The sequence below is a fragment of the Eulemur rufifrons genome, chromosome 1 (genome assembly GCF_041146395.1).
Source record: "Eulemur rufifrons isolate Redbay chromosome 1, OSU_ERuf_1, whole genome shotgun sequence".
In the NCBI taxonomy this organism is placed as follows: Eukaryota; Metazoa; Chordata; class Mammalia; order Primates; family Lemuridae; genus Eulemur; species Eulemur rufifrons.
In genome coordinates, this window is record NC_090983.1 from 7,987,981 (window position 1) to 7,999,929 (window position 11,949).

Genomic DNA, 11,949 nt, shown 5'->3' on the forward strand with positions numbered 1-11,949 from the left:
CAAACTGAAGTATTTTGCCACCTGATTACCAATAAAACCATATATATAAAAATATATATGTAAATATATATATTATTTTTTTAACTAAAAGTAGACCTATCATTCAAATCTTCTGTATTTTTTACCTCTCATAAATTATTAGCACAGTGTTAGCTAGGTACTATAGATAAAATAATTTTTATTACTTAGTAAGGACAAAGAGAGCGAAACTAAATTTATACTTGGAGACTTCACCAGTAAGTATTTTCTACTAGGTTCAAGGCCTAATGGCACTGGAAAATATACCAAGCCCTCTCGTGCTCCCCCTCCCCCTTAAATTTATAATTCAGCAAGATAATCAAAACCAGGGAGAATGAACATACTTGTGAGTATTACTTCATAAGGCTAATTAAGTGTCTTTTAATTTTATTTAGGTGTTCTGATGTCTGGAGTAGGAGGACCACATAAAGGGCTAGGGAAGGCCTCACAGGTGAGGTCTGCTCTGGGACTTGAAGGATGGGCACTATTCTGATAAGAGAAGGATAAATGTTGCGGGCAAAGGTATGGACACTGGAATGTGAGAAGCTTGAGGAAATGTTAGTAGATAAACCATATTGATTTTGTGTAGAGGAATAATGGAAGACAACATTAGGAATAAAAAATCAGGACCACTGGCACAATAACTATTTAGGAGCATGGCAGGTATCAAGTTTTCTAATGATGGTACTCAACCTTCTTTTCAAACTTCCCTTTACTATACCAATTCCAAACTCCAATACCAGTCAGTGTGTTACTCACTATCCCTCCCAGGTTCTACCCTTTTCTATTCCCTGCCGCTGTTCATACTATAATCTGTTTAGTCTGCTTCCTAATTCTAGAATGTTAAAGCCCATCCATGCAAGAGCTTGGTTCAGCACAGGTATGCCTTATGGGTATATCTGCCCTAGCAGGCTAGTTGTTCTGAAGAATAATAAGATAATGGATGTGAAATAGCTTCAAAAACTGCAAAGCCTGGGTATTGGTTTAGGCTCTTTCAGTACTTAGTATGTAACTATCTGCCAATGATTAGATTCAGTGGTTCTAAATCTTTTTTTGGATCTGTCTCCTCTCTCAAAATGCAGACACACATAATTTTGGGAGTCTAATCTTTAAATATAAAATGAGGGAATATATCCCCTGAGGTTTTAAAAGCTAATTTATATAGTTATCATGTAAAAGAAAATGAAAAAAAAAAAAAAAAAACCAACCTCATTGCTCTTAAGTATTGCTACACCTGTGGTTCATCCTGAGGTACAATATTATAAGCAGCAACAAGTAAAAACATTACTTTAATCCCAAGTATATAATTCAGTTTTAATAAAAAGAATTTGTGGGCCGGGCGCAGTGGCTCACGCCTGTAATCCTAGCACTCTGGGAGGCCGAGGCGTGTGGATTGCTCAAGGTCAGGAGTTTGAGACCAGCCTGAGCAAGAGCGAGATCCCGTCTCTACTAAAAATAGAAAGACATTATATGGACAACTAAAAATCTATATAGAAAAAATTAGCCGGGCATGGTGGCGCATGCCTGTAGTCCCAGCTACTCGGGAGGCTGAGGCAGTAGGATCGCTTAAGCCGAGGAGTCTGAGGTTGCTGTGAGCTAAGCTGACGCCACGGCACTCACTCTAGCCTGGGCAACAAAGTGAGACTCTGTCTCAACAACAACAAAAAAAAAGAATTTGTAATTTTCTGCTTTAAAAAATGAAACACACACTGAATAAGGTAACTGAGTTCTGATTTGTTGTTTCAATAAAATTTCTTGGCTTGTAGCTAACAGTCATCTTGCCAATGTTACTATTTGTACAAACCTTCCACAGAGAAGGAACTAACTGTGCAAGGGCATGAGCACAAGTCACTACTATATCATCCAACCATCAACTGCACATATGAATTCTTTTCTTTCAACACACTGGCTTTTAACTACTGTTTCTTTATTGAATATTTTGTGCAACTTCAACATTAAATCATATTCATAAATCACGATGCTTTCAAGAATATGATGTCTTTCTTTCCCCACTCTAATCTATCTTTACTAAAGGAGGAAAAATACAGCAATATATGCATATAGGCAGAAACACTGTTCCAAGCCTGGCCGTCACAAAGGGAATTTCTGCCCTCCCCAGAGGACTGCATGAAAGTGGTCCCCTAATACCACAAATTATGCAGTGAAGTTTCCCACATTTGGAGAAATCAACGGGGCCAGCAAGCCCGTAGCAATGGACAAACCGCACCCTGGGAAAACCACCTTTGTGACTACGGAATCCAACACACTAGCTAAGTATTCGAAGGGAATTTTTGAGGCTACAAAACTTCAGGATAGTCCCTTGGTAGAATTACCAGTTTATAATTCTCATTAGATAAGTGCCACAGCATCAGAGGATTCACACAATACACAGGAATTAAGAACATACCCTTCCCTGTTTAACTTCCCTGTACTTCTTAAAAACAATTCCGAATAAACTGAGCAGCAACCTGAATTTCCGAGTGCCTACTGGATGTCTTTAACCAAATATACCACAAACACCTCAGTCAACATAAAAAATCCCACACAGAAAGGAATAAAGAAGGGCACTGCACCCCTAAACTGCCTGTCCTCCCCACATGACCATTCATCAACACACCTAGGAAACCCACATCTTTAATCATTCTTTTCCCTCACGTCTAATCGGCCACCAAGTCAAGTAAAACCCTTAAATCTTATTTGTTTCCAGAAATAAGGTCCCTGATCACCTCTCACTGGAAATAATAAAATGATTCCTTAAATGATCTGTCTGTCTTCCATCTCTTCAGTTTGTTGTGCTAAAGAGAACATGGGTTTAGAATAAAAAAGACCTGGATTCCAAATCTAGTGCAGCCATTTATTAGCAGGGAGACAAATCACTAAATCTCTCTAAGCCTTAACTGCCTTATCCATAAAACAATACCCGTTCCTCCTTATGCACAGTGGCAAGAGTTGGTGGTGTGGTAGAGTAAAATACTATACTATCATCACTGATATCTAGTATAATCAGAAATTGGCTTTGGATCAGAACCAGAAATTTGGCTACTAATATGTTGCAGTTTGGGCTCTTATTATTAGAGATAGGGTCTCATTCTGTCGCCTGGGCTGGAGTGCAGTGGCATGGTCATAGCTTACGGCAGCCTCAACCTCCTGGGCTCAAGCCATCCTCTCACCTCAGCCTCTCAAGTAGCTGGGACTACAGGTGCACACCATTATGTCCAGCTAATTTTTAAATTTTTTGTAGAGACAGGATCTTGCTATGTTGCCCGGACTGATCTTGAACTCCTGGCCTCGTGTGATCCTCCTGCCTGGGCTTCCCAAAGTGCTGGGATTATAGGCATGAGCCACCATGCCACGTTCTGGGCTCTTATTTTTTAAAAAGGTACGGTAACTCATGACCAAAGGTTCACTCAAAACAACATAAAACAAGTTGGATATTAAACCCAGAAAGCTGGTTTTATTTAGGGTTTTGACCTCTAGGTTTCCTCATCAACTTTTTAGGGAGCTAATGGCAGACAGAATACTTAGCAACCTGCCCCTTGGCTGCAGCAAAGGCAGGATATTCCAGGGAAAACTGACTCATAGGAAAGAGCTTATCCTAAAATCATAAAACTTCATTTATATTATGATCTCCACTTGTTAAAAAAGTATTATATTTAGAATAAATAAAAGATATTGTATATACTATTCTTAAACCAATCACAAAACTCAAGTTCTTTTCTTTAGTAGAAAAATCTGAAAGGAGAGACAGAACTTAGACTTAGGTTTTGTTTTCCAAAGGGCATTAACAATTTCAGGAGCTTTAGAAAAAATTTTGCCTAGGAACATAAATACTGGGAGCCTAATGCAGAGCTTTACCTAGGTGACTGCAATAAAGATAGAGATAGGTTGTGAGGGCTATAAATTCAAAAGCATATTAAAAAAACCTGTCAGGTTCTCAGTCTAGTGACAGTTCCAACTCTGATATATTCTTTAGAAAAAACAAGTATTAAGACAAGGAATGAAAAATTCTTTAATAATTTAGCTTAGACATTTAATCTTTTCAAGAGTACAATAAAACCGTAATATTCTTATATGTTTACTTCAATGTTTCAGCAGGCAGCTCTAAAAGGACAAAAAAAACTTTCTCAGCAATGATTGGAATGCAAACAATCACCGAAAGCAAAATTTCTGCACGTTAATCTCTGTACACACACGTAGACATATGATGTATGTATACATAAAATTTTTTTAAAGTAACAATAAATAAAGGAATGATAAAATTATATCACCATTTTGCAACTTGTAATAAATTAATGGATCTCAGCATGATTAACAATGATTGCTAACATCATAAAAAGAGAAATAATTAGACCTTATGTGTATTGCCAGCCCTGTCCCTCAAAAATACCCTGAATGTCATCAAGCTTCTAGATCCAACTATCAATTTATAGGAAATACAGATGACCAAACAACACCTTAAACTACACACAGATATGCTATCAGCAAAATCCATACTGTGGGAAACTAAACAGGAATAATGATCTGGTTTCTTCAACAAGTAAACTGCAAGGAGAAAAAGAGAAAGAAAAAAAGAGAGAGCAAGGCAAGAGACGAAGAGAGAATCTACAGATAAAAGAAAACACATTAAATACATTTAACGACATTATTAAATAACAATATTAAATACATTTAATAACAGTCCCTTAGTCTTTCAGTTATTTTTGATAATTTTGACACTCCGTAAATCTTAGCTTTTCTACATAAACATTTGTCTCCTAGATAATGTCACAAAATAATTCCTCTAGTTTGTTATAATACCTCTGAATCATTTATTACAAGTTATTTAAATGACTAATTCCTGATCAGCAATAAAAGCTCATTTCTATGTCTCCATAAACATATTTAGAAAAATGTCTAGAAATGGTCAACTCACAGGAAAAACAGATTTTATTTGAGGGGGATGGAGAACAGGAGGAAATCAAGATTTGGTAAACCATTTTATTAGTATAGAATGTGTTACCTATAACTTAGTTTTTCCACATGTTTTGATATGTTGAATTTAAAAGTATATTTACTAAGACAATTATAAATTTGCCAGCTGCGTGTGTTTTCAACAATGGAGCTACATGTGGGAATTTCAACAACTTTTCTTGCACTCCTTTATTTTATTCTTTGGCTAGTTTATAAAGCTTATAATAATAAAAAATGAATACCATTACAGGTTTAAAAAGGGAGGGAAATGTACTTTTTAAAATTTTATATTCATCACAATACAAAAGAGATGAATAAAATATTCATTTTCAGGAAAAAACCTCAGAAAGAAAACAATTTTCTTGTCCAAATATATTTTTTCCCCATGTAACTCCACATCCTAAAGCTATTGCTATTTGTAGCTTTTAACTTTATCAGTTTAATATTTTCTGAATCTCAACTATTTATAATGTACCACAGGGGGAGGAAAAAAAGGCAAAAAACAAAGCTACACAGATCGTACCATAAACTTCACAAATTTAGGCCTACCTATAACACTTCTTTTTTATTTTCCTGGTCTTAAGAAAACTAAAAATTAGTATAGCTTCAGGCAAGCTTTTGATACATTTCTAAAAAGAGTAGTTCCTTTCAGTAATTCCTGCTAAAACGGGGGAGGCGGGAATCTTGAAGATGTGAGAAGAAAGTAGATTCATAAACTTTATACAAAGAAATTGCTATGTCACCATAATAAACATAGCTCCTAAAAATCTTGGATTGCATATTGGACCTAGAGAAATCTGTAATATTCAAAAAGTTATAGCATTATTAGTAAACTCTATCCATTTCTAATGAGCAAAGTAAGAAAGGTCTTGTATAATAGTATGAACAAGCTACCATCAACTAATTGCAGTTTATTAAGGACTTTACTGGTATTTTCGTGATTTTATAATAATGAATACAGGCCAGGCGGGGTAGGCGGTGGGTCACATCTGTAATCCTAGCACTCTGGGAGGCTGAGGGGGGAGGATGGCTGGAGCTCAGGAGTTAGAGACCAGCCTGAACAAGAGCAAGACCCCATCTCTACTTAAAATAGAAAAATTAGCCAGGAGCGGTGGTACACACCTGTAGTCCCAGCTCCTTGGGAGGCTGAGGCAGGAGGATCGCTTGAGCCCAGGAGTGTGAGGCTGCATTGAGCTATGGTGATACCACTGCACTCTACCCAGGGTGACAGAGTGAGACTCTGTCTCAAACAAACAAAGGAAAAAAAAAAAACAAAAAACAAATAAACTTCGATTCTCAGAAAGTTTAGTTTACTTCTGACATTTAAGCAAGTATTCTGATAATACAAGTCCGTTTCTAATAGCTGTTTACAGTGATTACTGAAGGCTTGCAGAGTTGAGTAAATCTACACCAAAAGATATTTACGTTCTTTATGATCATTAACTATATAGAGTATAAGAATTCTTTTGATTAAAGGACACCACCATTTCATGACATCAGCTTGTACTAGAGAGTTTCACTTATTTTTTAAAAAAAATCTTATTCTTTCGTTCCGGACAAAAGACACAGTACGAGTAGCCCTCTGTAATAACAACCTGGCAAAAATTGTCTAGATCAACTTTCACACTGTAATCCAGTCAAAAACTTACAACAACCAGGAGAGAGCTTAATCAAGAAGCTGCTGTATTGTGGTAAGAAAGCATGTGGTGTTTTTAATTGTCCACCTACTGTCCCCTACTCCCCAGACTGGCCGCGACAGTGAAGACAGCAGCCTGTACTCTTGGTATAGCTGCTAATGCCGGAGGAAGCAACACAGACCTTATTCTTGCAGAAATGTGCTTGTTTCAACATCTAGCACAATGGCTGGCCTTTGTTTCACCTGTCTTAGAGTGTCCCCAGGGCTGGAGCGCTTTCCAGGCAGCATTTACTGAAAACATTTTAAAGGCAAAAGTACTGGCCACAGCAGCCTAGGGCAAGGGATAACAGGGCAAGCAATAGGCAGACTGAAGGGCCTGGGAAAGAAGAGGTTGAGAAAGGAAATATGTGGAATAATAATGGCTTTTAAAAGCTCTTGTGTGTACCAATAAAATTGGGAAGACCAAACATGTGGCCAAGGTTGGATGCATGCTCAGGAAAGGCCTGGGAAACCCTACACTTTCACCTCAGGCTCTGCACAAGCAGGAGGTGAAGGCGAACGCATAGTAGTTAAGACCTGGCTCAGCTTGAAGGAATGCTCCAACAGAGCTAATCCGCAAAGGCAGGGAGAGGATTTCTTCTTTTTTTTTTTTTTCCTTTTCTTGGCACCTGGTATTTAAGGAAACTCTGTCAAAACACCAGTTGACATCCAAGCTAACAGAACACAGGCTTCAGTGGCCATACATGACAAAGAGTACAGACTTTATAAAATACTTTAGCAAAGTCCCTAATCAAACAATTCACAACAGGTAGCAATAACAAAACCCTGGAACGGGAGAGAATCTGATTTCCTGAGTTGCCATATTACAATACTCAAAATGTCCAGTTTTCAACAAAAAATTATGAGGCATGCAAAGAAATAAGTACAGCTTATTACAGGAAAAAAATAAATTAATAGAAATCATTCCTGAGGACGCCTAGGCATTGGACTTACATCAACTATCTTAAATACACTCAAAGAATTAAAGGAAACCATGTGCAAATAACTAAAGGAAACAGGAGAACAATGTCTCTCCAAATAGAGAATTATCAATAAAGAGGTAGAAATTATAAAAAGAAACTGAATAGAAATTTTGAAACTTAAAGGATAGTAACTGAAATGAAAAACTGACTGCAAGGAGTTCAACAGCAAAGTTGAACAGGTAGAAGAATTAGTGAACTGAAGATAGGTCAATTGAGATTATTCAGTCTGAGGAACAGAACGAGAAAAGAACGAAGAAAAATGAACAGAGCCTAAGAGGCCTGTGGGATGCCATCAAGCATACCAACATATGTGTAATAGGATTCTCAGAGGGAGAGGAAAGAGAGAGAAAGAGGCAGAAAGAACATTTGAAAAACTTCCCAAATTTTGATGAAAGAGAAGATGGCTCAACAAATTCTAAGCAGGATAAACTCCAAGACATTAGTGAACAAAAAACACGAAGACTACATTCTAGCAGGAAACAGACAATAAATAATAAAACTGATAAGGTAGTAAGAGATCAAGTAAAAAGGTGAAAGTACTAAGGAGAAGAAAAAACAGTAGATCAAGGCAAGGGATACTGGAAGAGCCAGGAGGGAAAGGCATATTGCAGTATTAATTAGGGTGGTCAAGGTAAGCTTCCATGAAAAGCTGATATCACACCAGACAGGAAGGCAGTGAGGAAGCAAGCCAAGCAGTCATCTGGAGAAGGAGTATGCTATTTACATGAAACAGCTCATACAAAAGTCCTGCGGTGGAACAACACCTGGCATGTTTGATGAGCAACAAGGCGGCCAATAGTTTGAGTGCCGTGAGGAAGGGGAAGAGCAATTGAAGAAAGGGTCAGAAAAGTAATGAAGGGTCAGATCATGCAGGGTTTTATAGGCTGTTACAAGAACTTTGGTTGTTACCATGAGTGAAATGAAGAACTATCAGAGGATTTTGAGCAAAGGAATGATATGATTTGATTTGTTTAAAAAGGATCAGTTTTGGGCTAGGTGTGGTGGCTCATGCCTGTAATCCTAGCACTTTGGGAAGGTGAGGCAAGAGGATCACTTGAGCCCAGGAGTTTGAGGTAGAAGAAGGAAAACCAGTTAGGGGGCTTCCTTGGAAATCCACTCAAGATATGATGATGACTTGGTGGTAGTAGTGGTGGGGCGGGGGGGGGGGGGGGGTAAGAGTTTTAAATTGGTGTATCTTTTGAAGGTAGAATCAACAGAATTTCCTGATAGAGAAAATACAGGGTGATAGGGTATGAGACAAAGAGACACAAAGGACACAACTGCCATTAAATGAGATAAAGAAACTAAAAGAAGAGCAGATCTGCAATTAAAAAAAAAAAGAACAGAAGTTCAGTTTTGTACAATTTGAGTTTGAGATGTTTCATTGACATCTAAGAGAAATACTGATTAGGTAACTGGACATAGGAGTCTGAAGTTTGAAGGAAATGTCTGGGCTAAAGATACAAATTTAGGAGTTTCAGTATATAGATAGTATTTAAAGCCATAAAAGTGAATGAGATCACCAAGTGCATACTGAGGGAAAAAGAGATCCAAAAAATGAGTCCCAGTGGAGCCCCCATACTAAGAGGTTGAGAAGATGAAACAGAACAAGCAAAGGAAACTAAGGAGGAACAGCTAGTGAGGGGAGAGGAAGAGGAAATGATCTACTGGGTCAAATGCTGCTGTGAAATAGGCAGAGCAGGTTACATCATCATCTTTTTACACAAACAGAAATTAAAGCTCAGAAAAATTAAGCAAGTTTGTCTTAGGTATGTTGCTTATCTTGTTTCATGACCAGAGTCATAGCCATCAGGCTACTAGAAACAGAGTTTCAGGAGTTTTTTTTCAAGTTGATGGAAACTATGATAAGAGTAAACAGAGGAGAAAAATAAGGAAGATGAAGACAACTGAGGACAGCTGGGAGGGAATCTACATATTAAGGGAGTATAGGAAGAGTCAGGAAAGATTCTATAAGAAAGACAACCCGGATGGGGTATAATGTGAAGCCAAGAGAGGATCAGTTTAAGGAGAAATGCTTAGTTAATACTACTGAATATTGCATAAAATCAACAACTGGTATTAATTAGTGACTTTCCAAGCATTGTTGTAGTAGAATGTTGGGAACAAAAATATGATTATAAGGGTTAGAGACTACGGGTGGTAAGAAGAGAAAAAGATAGGTAATCCTTTTAAAAAGTTTGGTAATGAAGGAAGGAGGACCTATGGTATAAGAAGGGTCTTCTTTTTCATTATCTGGAAACCAGAGCACTCTGCCAGAAAGACGTTAGAGCTTGAGGGAGAGAATATTCAAGGCATGTATTCTATGTGAGAAAAAGGAAGTACCTTATTCAGCAAGATTGCAAAGGAGATTATATCTATATATATTAAAGAGTTAGGATCAAGAACCTAAGTGGAAGTCAGTTGTGGAAAAGAATGATAATCTAATCCCAAGGAATGATAGGATGGATGAAAAGACAGACATTTTGAGGAGCAGACAGTGAAAAGCGATGGAGCTTGTATCAGATTTGTCTTTCATTAAAATAAAACATTAAAGTTATTCGGGACAGTGAGTGAAGGAGTCTAAGGAGAACAGATTAAGTTTGGAATAGCTATTCTTACAGTTTTAGCTTTTTCACTGATCTGGTCAAAGTGATGAATAAGAAAGATGAATAAAAAGGTGGCTGAGAAATATTTGAGCTGCACTGTGGGTCCCGCTGAAGTTAGCTAGTATTAGCTCTACCATGTCTCTATTACAGGTATCAATATACTTGCTTGCATCTGCCATAAAACTATAAATTACACGAGGGCAGAAAATGTTTATCTCATTCATCACTGTATCTCCATAAGCATACGGCACTTAGTAAATACTTCACAAATGAGTGAATATGTAATGGATACAATCTCCATCATGCTAAAAATTCCTTAATGTTTAGTCTTTGATAGGTAGTATGTGGAGAAGAAAAAAAAAAAAAAAAAGTCCTTGGCTATTCAAGTTGTCTTTCTAGACCTGTAAGAGACATTAGACTGCCCTTTCAGGTCAAAGATATAATCTGTTCAATAAATTTAAAAGGTATCAGGGAGAAAATTCAGTATCTTAGAAACAAATGTACCAAATAGGTTTTTTGGTTATAGTCAGATTAGAGGCAGAATCTGACCTTCAAGCTACTTTAGTAAGAGCTAATTTATCTGAAGTTTTTGGGAAGTGAAATATTCTACACAAATGAAGCTTCTAGATATTTGAAATCTTACTCTACCATTAAGAATCATACTTTTATATTTCTTATCATTTTGGATGGAAATAATATATTTCATATTTCCTGGCATACAAAACATAGTTGAACAAAGACAATTTAGCCTTTTCTTAAACACATAGAAGTCATCACTATTCTATGAATTATTATACCACATAAAGCTGTGGAGGGCTGAGTTACATAAGGGCTACAAGCCTCTACTCTGCATAGACCTGTATGTTTATACTTTTAAATTCTTGATTTGTTTTTTTCAGTTGACCCTGCTTGCTATATTGTCAAAGTGCTGTTCACCTTTTGTTACTTTAATCTGGATTAGGCAGGGAAACGTGTTTGTTAAAACTGTCTCAAGTGAATTTGTCAATGAACATTCTTTTCTACTATTTAGATTTATTGCCACGTGCAAATGCTACTTGCATTAAAGAAGGGGGAGAGCCCAAGGCTGTGTGTGTGTATGGAGAATAAAAAGACTTGAAGTGAGTATTTACATGCTACATTCTACCTAAAGTGCACAGGATTTTTAGAGTTTTAGTTATCTGCCAATTCACAGACTCACTTAACCTTTTATATAATTATTAATTTATTATTTTGCTTTCTTTCTGATTCTCAGCTATGTTTCCAATAACTTGAGACTGCCAAATAAGTAGTTGTTCTAATTAGTTATTATGTTACTTAGTCATTAAGCCAATCTGAAAATGCAAAAATACCAAGTACCAATCTTAATTATTCTTATATGTTGAGGGGAAAAAAAAAAATGAGTGAATATTGAGTGAAAAGGTTATACTGGGCCGGGCGCGGTGGCTCACGCCTATAATCCTAGCACTCTGGGAGGCGGAGGCGGGTGGATAGCTGGAGGTCAGGAGTTCAAGACCAGCCTGAGCAAGAGTGAGACCCCGTCTCTACTAAAAATAGAAAGAAATTATCTGGCCAACTAAAAATATATATAGAAAAAATTAGCCGGGCATGGTGGCGCGTGCCTGTAGTCCCAGCTACTCGGGAGGCTGAGGCATTAGGATTGCTTAAGCCCAGGAGTTTGAGGTTGCTGTGAGCTAGGCTGATGCCACGGCACTCACTC

General features: G+C 37.3%; 1 protein-coding gene and 1 non-coding gene across 4 annotated transcripts in view; both read right to left on the bottom strand.

Annotated features, from left to right (window-relative positions):
• PSMD1 (proteasome 26S subunit, non-ATPase 1) overlaps positions 1-11,949 on the bottom strand; it is a 99,854-nt gene that overhangs the window by 29,883 nt on the left and 58,022 nt on the right. The gene's annotated exons all lie outside the window — the stretch shown is intronic.
• Positions 2,135-2,296, bottom strand: LOC138388182 (U1 spliceosomal RNA). Its single transcript, XR_011234096.1, has one exon. It is a non-coding gene; the product is annotated as a U1 spliceosomal RNA (small nuclear RNA).